The sequence below is a fragment of the Solea senegalensis genome, linkage group LG11 (genome assembly GCF_019176455.1).
Source record: "Solea senegalensis isolate Sse05_10M linkage group LG11, IFAPA_SoseM_1, whole genome shotgun sequence".
Classification (NCBI taxonomy): Eukaryota; Metazoa; Chordata; class Actinopteri; order Pleuronectiformes; family Soleidae; genus Solea; species Solea senegalensis.
Window position 1 is genome coordinate 25882382 of NC_058031.1, and position 9957 is coordinate 25892338.

The 9957-nt window shown below is 38.4% G+C and overlaps 1 long non-coding RNA gene across 1 annotated transcript; it reads right to left on the minus strand.

The window, feature by feature from the left end:
• Positions 1-1115: 1115 nt before the first annotated feature.
• Positions 1116-1994, minus strand: LOC122777338. The gene is made up of 2 exons (XR_006361316.1): positions 1783-1994; positions 1116-1248 (listed from the first exon to the last, which is right to left on the minus strand). It is a non-coding gene; the product is annotated as an uncharacterized LOC122777338 (long non-coding RNA).
• Positions 1995-9957: the final 7963 nt, after the last annotated feature.

Here is a 9957-nt window from a genome sequence, read left to right on the forward strand (position 1 = left end):
TGTTTAAAAAAAAGTTGACGATTAATTTAGTCACGATTAATGGAATAACCGTACACAACTACACACCACAACTAATGATAATTTAAATTCTTTTTATCTTCTATAAAACTGTTATCTATCTTCTCGATTAATTGAGTTCTTGTTTTGGCCATAAAATGTCAGAAAACCTGGAAATGATGATATTCTCAAACATCTTCTTTTGTCCACAAACCAAAACTTCTTTGTTATGTGGAGCAAAGAAACCAGAAAATATTCACATTTAAGTGTAAGTGTGTGTGTGTGTGTGTGTGTGTGTGTGTGTGTGTGTGTGTGTGTGTGCACTGCTGCCTGAGGCACAGCGATGCTTCAGCTCCTGGAAACTGATGAGTGTTTTATGGTTTCATGTGATTGCAGCAGCCACAAACGTTGGCTGTGATTCTCGCTCGTGCTGAAGACACATACAGTATATAAATAAACTCAGCGCCAGTGTTTCATATTCAATCGTTCGATACTGATATATATATCACGATATCACATTTCAAATCTATATGAGCTGGTTATATATGTGGATATAAAGCTGCACACAGGTTTGTGCTTCTATAGGAGTGAGAGTAATTGTAAATCCACTTTTTAACGTTAAATGAAGGATATTCATATTTGTGTGTTTAGAAACACTAAACAAGTTCTGTTATAACACAAATAATTAGGCTTAAAGTTAAAGACGTGTTATTAAAGTGACTTTTTTTAATATAACTTTGTCAATACCATGTATTTTTCATTTTACATTAATCGATATATTATATTTAGTGTAACCAGGGATCAGTCATCACAGCTCAGTGGCCACTTTATTAGGTACACCAGATTGAGTGATTATGGGGTTTATCCAGTGACGTGATTTTAAAGATCAGGTCGTCTCATGGCCGATAATAGAGAAAATCAGTTTTCTCTTAAACTTTAAAACCTCCAAGTCTCCTCTTGGGCTTCCATAGTAACGATAAGAGTAGAAAATGAGCTTAAAAGTTATATTTTCACTGTTGTTTACGACGTCAGGCTCCACAACCTTGTTTTATATCTTTGTTTTCAGGCTGGTATGTTGTTGCATTTTAATGTTAAGGGGACATTTATACTCCATTTTATAAAAATAAAACAGTTTAATGGTAAAGTTTTTATACACGCCAGATCTGATAAATAAAGCCACAACAAACAAGCTTCTCTCATTCTTGAGCCTCTGGGTTTCTCAGCTGCAGGTCGTCAGTCGCCGTGTTGGACCTCATGTGGAGGACAGAGCAGGAGACAGAGAGACAGAGAGACAGATTAGACAACTGTTTTGTCCAAACTCAGTCACACAGAGGTTCTGACACTGAGTATTTAACAGTTTAACACAGAAGCTCTGTTTGAGTGAATGTTGGAAAGTGCTTCCTCCTTTTTCGCAGGAATCAATATTTAATATATGAATAATGCAATTTAAACATTAAATTGCAGCAGCAGCACATTTCCATGAGTTTCCACCTCTGTTTAATACAAGGACACAGTAAATATAAAGAATACTGTTTATGTCCTCACGTTCCCACACTCAAGGTTATTGATTCATACACAGGTTAGAACCACAGGGAACCTCGCGATATGATACGCGATACATGGTCCACGATACCAATAATATCACGATACAACGATTCTCTGATAATCAATATTAGTATATCGTTTTGGTGATATATTGTCGTCCTTCCTCATGCAACACGATAATCAGACACGCCAGGGCAAACATCGATATTTTATTTGGTAAATAAAGGTGCTCTAAAGTACCTGCCGGTGTCTCTTGCCGGGTGTCATTACTTCATGTCCCCTCACGGTGGCGCTGCTCAAATAAATGAGGGGAAAGTTGTGGTGGAAGTGACCTAGCTGAGGAAGAAGAGAGCGTTTACAGCGGGATAAGTGTTGTGATTGTCTTGCAATATGTGGATTGTTGGCAGAATCGCTGTATCGCGATGTTTTTGGTATCGTGTATCGTATCATGACGTGTGATTCACACTGTGTGAATGTGAAGTGATGTTGCTGTGTGATTTAACACTCACTGTGATCCCTGTGAATGCAGAAGTCGTACAAATACGCACTCAATGTTCTACATCATTATTATCGGTATTATATATTTTTATTTTTCCACCTGTAAAGAACTCACTTTCATGTTTATTTCATGTTTCATGTTGTCTTCAGTCGGACAGATATCGCGATGTATCGTTATATGATTGTCTTGCGATGTATTGATTATCACAGAATTGTGTATCGCGAGGATTCCCACCACTTATATAGCAATACATCATGATGTATTCCCCACCTCTGGTTTCACGTTGACATTCATGCAGTCTCCGCCCACAGGGACGAGTGCGGCGCTGAATTCGTTTGTTTATTTTTGAATAGCACGTTCTCTGTCTTCTCTTTATCTCGTCATCACATTCACAGTCTCTCTATGACATGATTGTGCTTTTGCTGCCACTGTCGTTCAACATTTCTCTGCCAGCCAGATATTTATGTTTTACTTTACATTTTTCACATTTTCTGTACCATCCTCACACCCACTCTTTCCTCTGTTGTTCTCTCTCTCTCTCACTCACTTGTTTTGAGTCTATTATCAATCCTTCTTCTTCTTCTTCTTCTTCTTCTTCTTCCCCTCCCCGTGTAGCGTCGTCTCCTAATCCGGCCTCACATCCCGATCTATTTAAGGAAGAAATGAGCGTCTGCTGGGAAACTGGGTGGGGAGAGGATTTAACTGAATGGCACAGCGAGTCCCCAGATGCCCTGTTGTTGTGTTTGAGAGAGAGAGGGGGAGAGAGAGGGGGAGAGAGAGAGAGAGAGATGGAAAGATATGGACGTCGCAGCAGTGGGAATCAAAGAAAACAAGCCCACAGTAAGGGAGAGTGGACAGAGAGGAAGTCAGGGACTAATGGAGGAAATGATGCCACTGATCTCCACCTCTCACAACACTCACAACACTAACAACACACTGTCTTATATTCACTCACTGGGTGATAGAACAGTTGATTGTAATTTCTTGGAAGAAGCTGTGATGTCACCTTGTCACACATTATAGAATAGAATAGAAATACTTTATTCATCCCTGAGGGGAAATTGTTTCAACACAGCAGCAATACAATACTAAAAGATCATTTAAACATAAAATGTAAACTGTACAGCAGTGAGAAGAAAAAAAGGTTCTCATGAAGAGACAATGTGCAGTTGTGCAAATGAGAGTCCGTTCTTTACAGAGAGTCCTGATGGCAGGAATGACTTCCTGACTCTGTCTTAGTCTGAGTCTCCTGAGGATGATCAGGGTTCTCCATGATGGAAAGCACTTTATTCAGCATCCTCCTCTCCACCGCCGTTTCCACGGTGTCCTGTTTGCAGCCGACGATGGAGCCGGCCTTCTTTATCAGTTTGTTGAGTTTGTTAGTTTCCCCCAGCACACACAGCAAAGAACAGTGGCCACAATAGACTGGTAAAAGAACTCCAAAGCATCTCAGCCTCCTTCCTGTACACAGCACTGGTGTTACACTGGTGGTGTGGAGGAATCCACAGTATGTGTAGTTGTATATACAGTATGTTTAAAAAATGTGTGTGAACTGTGTAGAAGTGTCTTAAAACATAACTCTATGACTGCAGTCCAAATCCCATTTTTAAACATATCCACATTGTATCGAGCTTGATGTTTTTGGTGGTCTGGACAGCTAAAAAAAACACCAGAAACCTGATTCAAACCACATAAGAAAGTGGTTTCTGCAGATTCTGTATCAATCTGAAGGTCACTCTAAATAGTGGTATGAATGTGTGTGTGGCCCTGGGACGGACTGGTGAACTGTCCAGGGTGTGACCCCGCCCATCGCCCTATGTCAGCTGACATTGGCACAGCACCCCTGGAGGATGAAGTGGTAGATGATGGATGGATGGATGGATGGATGGATGTTTTAATCTGAGCAACCTTGGTCGCTCAGATAGGATTTCAAAGTGTCTTCCTTCCGGGATTCCAATGAATGCATCTTGTGGCATCAGAAGTCCACTTTTGTCAAAGTCTCAGCTTCCAGTGTTCCGTCAGTCCATTGCTCCCGTGTTCCATTTTCCTGCATGACGGAACACAGCGCTTCAATTTAGCACATGTGGAAACTCCAATACGACGTTAATACAATTCAGTTTTATTTGTTTAACGCCAAATCACACACATTATCTCATAATAAGGCAGAAACCTTTTCCATATTATAGAGAGAAGAGAAACTCAACAATTTGCACAATGAGCAAGCAGCAGCCATCACTGGAGAGGCAGAAATCAATCTCTGACAGAACCAGCCTCAAACATGTGCTGCATCTGCCGAGACAGGTTGGGGTGATAGGAAAAATTCAGGGGCCGAGGAGAGGTGAGGGACGGAAAGCACAAAAATCAGAAGAAAGTTTGCGTTGCGGCTCCACATAATCATTTGCTACAGAAACGGGCACAGATTTCTGTCATCCATTTTGTTTATTTTTGTTTAGACTACTTGTTTGTTCCGGGGGCGTGGCCTGTAACTATAGAAATCCATGTGGAAGACGTGACTAGACAATGTCAATATGGACGCGCTCTTCAACGGTTTAATCATTATTAAATAAACATACACCAGTAACAAGCTCCGTGTCCTACGTTCTTTCTTTGTAGTTATTTGTTCTTCTTTTGTTGTCTCGTCAAATGTAGCAAATGAAAGAATAAACTATTTAATTTCCAGAACTAGAAATCTGCAACTACTATGATTCGGATTTACACGGATGCATAAAAATAATATTGGAATAAAGAACAACATTATGTTTAAAACAGATGTTTTCACCAATTTGCCAACATTATTGTGCATTTTTATGAATAAAAAAAGGGCAGTTTGTGTTGTTTCTTTTGTCAAGAATCATATAAAATAAATAAATAAATAAATCTCACTTGATTTAGTGACAGATTAAAACGCTTTGTGATCATTTACTTTCCTCATTTGTCTGTGTTGTTAAATTGTTGTTAAGTTGTTGTTAAGTTGTCACTGTGCTCTCAGAAATCAGCAGTTTTACCTTGGAGTGTGTTGTAATAAAGCATAATTATGTTTTAAGGTTCACCGTGGGCTTCGTTGTGCAGCGTGAATGTGAGACGCTGCAGCCGAACAGTGGGAACTCTAACTCTGAGAGCAGAGGGAGGTAATTACTTGATGAAATGGTGGTGAACCAAACCAGATTAGAGCTGCTCTGCTCTTGTTAGACGGGTGTGGTTTTTACAAAGTGCAGCAGAGTTTGGTCTTCACTGAGCTATTTTTAATTGTCATCAAGTCATTAAGTGTTTAACAAGCTGTGGATATTCAAAACTTTAAATTACAAGCCGGTGATTTTATTTTCTTTAATCTCAATCGTTGCCAGTAAAATGTATTTAGATGAAACCAATTTTTTTGTGAATTCATTAGAACGGTGAAAAAAAGAGGGCATCTAATGTTAGTGGCACTGTGTTACCATGGTTACTGAGTTTTTATCGTCTATTTAAATAACAACTATTTTGTTTGTTTTCTACTTTAGTTTATTTCCCATATCCACAGTATTAATATTACTACTATTGTTATATAATAATAATAATAATAACAATTAGAGCTGCGACTAATGAGTATTTTCATAATTGTTTTATCTGTTGATTGATCTTTTTTTAATTTTAAAAAGAGTACTTGTTTGGTCCATAAAATGTCACAAACATTGGAAAATATTGATCTGTGTTTTTCAAACCTGGAAACGATTTTTCTTTCAAATGAAACAAAGAAACCAGAAAATATTCACATTTAAGGAGCTGAAAGATCAGAGAAACTTGTTTTAATTAATAAAAAAACTTTATAACTTAATCATTGATTGCTAAAATAGTTTACAATTAATTTAGTAATTGATTAGTAATCATTGCAGCCCTAATAATGATACTACTACTACTAATGATAATCATAGCATTTTCTGTTTAACACAAACTTTTTCAAGTTCTCCATGGGAAGTAATGGGGGGTTGGGGGCCTTGAGGGTCACTCCTAACTGAAACCTAACTATGGGTCGTTTTGGTCCAACCCAACCCGTTATTCTTCAACACAAGATTTAGTGAGGTTAGAGTTAGGACTAAAAAACACAGGTCTATGCAGTAAATTACAGATTATAACATCTCGTGATACCGTGTGTAAAAGTCTAAAGTTGGAGTTGACCCCTTGTCAATCACACCAAAGTTCAATGCTTTGATCGCCTGTCTTAAATCCTGCATACGACCCAGCCCATAATTACACTTCATTCAAATTCATTCTTCTTTTGCAGCTGCACCTCACCCAAGTTCACAAGCCAATGAAATCGATTGGCGGGCAGCATGTGGTCCGCGGGCCGTGAGTTTGAGACCTCTGTGCTGGCAGCCATCATCTCTGAGGAGACTTTTCTCCAGTGATTACAATGATCGATGGTCTCTCTCTCTCTCTAGCGCCACGCGATGGCCATGTGTGGTTTCTTTCCCTCGGTTGCTCGGTGGAGCATGTGGTGTTGACTTGTCATTTCAGACGGATGTATAATAATATAATACGAATAATCAGAGCTCCGTGAGATGACTTCTGTTTTGCGTTATGAAAGATTTGAATTTGAATTTCAAATCATCGCTCTCATGTTTGCTCCACATGGACACGCTGTGTTGCATATATTCATAAAACTGCATCGAAACATGGAAGCATCAGTGCACTAACACCAGCATGTGTGTGTGTTCTTGTGTTTGTTACCTCTTGAGGACCGCGACGACGACTGACCTTGTCAGGACCACGAGTCCTTGTGGAGACCGAAACCTTGTCTTAGGTTTTGACCAATATCTAAATTGTGGTTAGGTTAAGTGTAGGGTTAGGTGTTAACTAGTTATGGTTAAGGTTAGGGATAACACTTTGATCAAAGCTGTCCAAATGAGTGGAAGTCAGTGTAGTGTCCTAAGAAGAGTAACTGCACAAACCAGTGTGTGTGTGTGTGAACTCTAACCCTGTAAGCTGTAGATTAGAATTCCAATCTGGCTTTTACCAAATGAACAGATGGATTTATACGTGACAGACACGCGGTTTTGATGTTGCGTAATCTGTCTCACACAGAAAAAAACATTCAGATGTTCAGAGTCAAAGAAATAACAAGATCAACACAATCTAAAAATGGAATTACCCATTTGTAGCCTTTCATTGCCCTTTAGTGAAGAATGTTTTTGTTCTGTCAGGACAAACCACTCACTCTCCCACACCAAAGTCCATGGAGAAATTCTGTGTTTTTACCTCACAACGTCGATCCAAAAGCAACATTTTCAAACATTTAAGTCACAAAATAACCATTTTTAACTCAGTGATGGAGGCAGCAATTGTTTAAAATCATATGATTTGATATAGAAGACATTCTTCAATATTTTTACTTTTAATTTTTTAATTGAACAACAAAAACATCAAATCTGATTGTTTTATCCAGGATTACGCCACAATATATATTATTTACTAACTGCATTTGAAGTTCCCAACCTGCAATTTTGGGAATTTCAAGTTGATTCCATCGAAAATTCCCTATATTTTGGATGGATGTTTATGATGGCGTAACAATATGCACTCAGTCATGAACTGTAGGGGGAGCTCCATACCTCCAAAAGTCAGACGACTTCCGGTCCATTGAGCTGTCGCTCCAAAACTCCGTAGCCAATGAAAAAGTGCTAAAAACCTAACCCTATGATAAAAGGAAACAAAAAGACAGCTTCCTAACCACGGCGCAAACGTCAGGTGAGGGAGCGCAAAATACAAATCATGGAGCCGAGAGAATAAAGCATGGAGGGCAAACAAGTGTGTTTTCAAACAATTAAATACAATATTTTCGAATGATTAAATCGATATTTTCTTCTGAAAGTTCGCTTCGTAGAAAGTGTTAAAAATATTGACACAAATCTAATTCCGTAAAAAGCGACCAGACTTGCAAAGTTCTGCTGTAAATGCTGAAGTTTTTAATGATCCATCCTCCTGATTCATTCAGTCTTTTCTGTTAAGGTTGTAGTAATAAGTGGGAAATATGAAGTCACTGCATCATCACTACTGTGTGTTTTATAAGAGCGCTGTTTCATGTGGAGTTTTCCCAGCGGCCGTTGACCCTCAGATGTTGCGGGCAGAGAGAGAATAAGGGAAAGTGAAGGCCTCACAGGGAGGATTACACCGAGAGGAAGATTAAAGAGTACAGATTAAAGAGAAAAACAGGCGGCGTAATACTAACAGTCTCCTTGTGTGTACCCATGAGGTCTCGACACCGCTGATGTGATTGCGTATCAGTTTGTGTTTCATCGCCAGCTTTCACCCCCGATGATGTCGGGTGGGTGGGTGGGGGCTGTCTCCGTGGAGACGGGTATTGGAGCGACTGATTGGACAGTTAACCTCAGGGGCATCAGCGCTGCCTGGGCTCTGCTGCTGCTGCTGCTGCTGCTGCTGTTTCCCTCCGAGTTGGACTGATGGGAAATGTGTGGCGGAGAGAAACCCTTTCATTTACACAGCTATGATGTTTCTCTCTTCTCTGCGCCTCATTGACTTGCACTGGTTTGTTTCTGTTTATTCACTTAGTTTTGCTTCATCACATCTTTCAGTGGCCTGGGTTCTTTATCGTTCTTTATCGTTCTTTATCGTTCTTTATCGTTCTTTATCGTCCTTTATCTTTTATGCAAATTGAAAACTACAGAGTGTTTTTTTCTCCCTCCTCGCCGCTCTGTGCCTCTCGCTGCTTTCAGCATACTCACATCTTTTCTCCCTCTTATTTATATTTATGTAGTTGATTTATGTAATCAACTACATAGTTGATTGGGACAATTCAGATTAACATAGCACAACGCAGGCCTCCTGTACACATGCTCTTGTAAATGATCATTTGCGTATACAGATTAAAGCTATTGTAAGCTAATCCCCTCGGTGGGCCTGAAAAAACAAAACAACCAGATATTAAGATTACAGAGAATATAAACAATAGCAGATGATTTAAAGAGAGGACAAAGATTTCAAATGTTTAAATGAAGCGGCAACAAAAGAACAGTTTTTAAACGGTTAAAAATCCTCACATCTCTAATTTTGCATTTTTCAGCTAACTTTTCACACTAGTTATTTATTTTTATTATTAAGCCATTTTGGCTATGTTGAATGAATATAGCTCAAGTTTTTCAGAGGATATTGGTAAACTTCAGTTCCTTAAATTAGCTTAAAATAACTAAGCGAAGCTACGTAAGAACTTACTAATTTGCTCCTAGCAGCAGAAAATGCCACCTTCCCAAAACACGCTGTAAAAACATTATATATTAATATTTTTTTCAACTTTTAAAAAGGTCAGATTTATGCATCAAAATCAATGTTTCTGCCAATCATTGACCATCCCAGGTCCTAACAATAATAATAATTATTAAATTCTCCTTGAAAAGGATTTTTTATTGAAATTATTGTAGTTTTTTTGTTTGTTTTTTGTGTGAAATTACTGAGCTTTAAAGGGTTAAAATAATAACAATGATGTATATATTATTAATATTTGAGGCTGAAGTAGCTTTAAAAGATTGACTAATTTAAAGTGGGAAAAAACATTAGCATATAATATTTTTACAGCAGTTTTTGGGAAAGGGACATTTTCTGCCACTAGGGTCAAATTAGTATGTTTTTTAAATGAACTCTTAAGGGTTAATGTCTTTCATTAATTGTATTTCAGTTGGTTGTGTGTTCCATGTTTGTTCAGTGTTTTTACAAATAAACTTTGTTTAGTTTATGCTAAATCTACCATTTTGTCTGTTGGAAAAATTTAGCATTGACAGGTTTTGCGAGCATTTAAAAAGGATGAAAATTAAAAAAAACAAAAAATTCAGTGTGTGACAGTGGATGTGTGTGTGTCCGTCTCTTAAAATGCATGAAAATAATGTTTTTTTCACAGCTCTGATCTCTGCTTTAATCCATCCACCCACACC